At 49.6% G+C, this 1544-nt stretch overlaps 1 protein-coding gene across 1 annotated transcript in view; it reads left to right on the forward strand.

Annotated features, from left to right (window-relative positions):
• SCAP (SREBF chaperone) overlaps positions 1 to 1544 on the forward strand; it is a 109949-nt gene that overhangs the window by 1838 nt on the left and 106567 nt on the right. The gene's annotated exons all lie outside the window — the stretch shown is intronic.

Here is a 1544-nt window from a genome sequence, read left to right on the forward strand (position 1 = left end):
GACCGCGCCCCTGCACGGGCGGGCCCCTGGAGCTCAGCGTCCCCACCAGACCTCCGCGGGCCCCTGGTGTGCCGGGGGTAGATGTGCGCCGTCGCATCCCCTGGCCTAGTTGCTCCGGGCAGCTGTTCTAGAACCTGCTTTGGTGCTGTCTGGGTTTTCCGGAGTGCGGGGGAGAGCATGCTTTCCACTTCTGCCTCTTTTGGAAGATCTTGAGAGAGAACGCTAGCTGCTTTGCTGGTTTTGCTTGGTTTCTAGTTTTCCGTATTGCTTAAATCTCAACTTTGCTTCACTAATGTTGCTTCTGTTTACTTCTGAGTGGGTTTATGACTGCAGTACTAAACCGGCTTATAATGTCACGATAGCGTTAGTTGCAGGGAGCCCTGGATCCGGACTGTTTGAAGTCCAGAAAGTTGTCCAGATGGGAATGCGGAGCGGGTGCGGGGGCAGTGAGTCCCAGTGAGGGCTCTGGCAGCAGTCAGCCCCTGGTTCGGGTCACTCACTGCTCCACCTTGTATGGCGACAGTCGGAGCTAGGTGAATAAACTCTGGGGATTTTGTAATACGTATTGTGAAGCGGCCATAGAAAAGGTTTAATGTTGTTAGCTTTGTGTGTTTCTTTTATTTGGCCAAAAGTTTTGTGGAGTTTGGTTATGCGGTGTCCTTATTGGTTTGCTGTCATGTCAGGATATGCAAAAGACTGACGCTTTTATTAGGGAGTCAGGGTCGAGGGTGTCTAGTTAGTGCTGTATCTATTTTAGGTGTTCCTCAATGATGCCTAAAGACCTGTTTTTTGTTTGGAGACAGGGTCTCACTCTGTCTCCCAGGCTGGAGTGCAGTGGCGCGATCTCGGCTCACTGCAGCCTTGATTTCCTGGCCTCAGGTGATCCTCCCACCTCAGCCTCCCCAGTAGCTGGGACAACAGGTGTGTGCCACCACGCCCGGCTAATTTTTGTATTTTTTGTAGAGATGAGGGTCTTGCAGTGTTGCCCAGGCCGGTCTTTAACTCCTGGGCTCAAGCATTATACAAGCCTTGGCCTCCCAAAAGTGTTGGGATTACTGGCATGAGCCACCGTGCCCGGCCAAGACCTGTATCTTTTAAAATGTGTGTTAATATAGTTTACATTTTAGGTGTTTTACACATTTGCGGTATTCCTACTGAGCACATGATGTAAACAACACTATATACATATATTTCACACTGTATAAATATATTTCCATATTTATTCTTTTGGTCATAAATTGAAATGGAAAGAATTAGGCTTTTTAAATTTATTTATTTATTTATTTATTTTTTTGAGACGGAGTCTCCCTGTGTCGCCCAGGCTGGAGTGCAGTGGCGCGCTCTCGGTTCACTACAAGCTCCGCCTCCCGGGTTCACGCCATTCTCCTGCCTCAGCCTCCGAGTAGCTGGGACTACAGGCGCCCGCCACCGCGCCCGGCTAGTTTTTTTTTTGTATTTTTTTAGTAGAGACGGGGTTTCACCATGTTAACCAGGATGGTCTCGATCTCCTGACCTCGTGATCCACCCGCCTCGGCCTCCCAAAG

This window comes from Mandrillus leucophaeus, unplaced genomic scaffold (genome assembly GCF_000951045.1).
Source record: "Mandrillus leucophaeus isolate KB7577 unplaced genomic scaffold, Mleu.le_1.0 Scaffold22, whole genome shotgun sequence".
Classification (NCBI taxonomy): Eukaryota; Metazoa; Chordata; class Mammalia; order Primates; family Cercopithecidae; genus Mandrillus; species Mandrillus leucophaeus.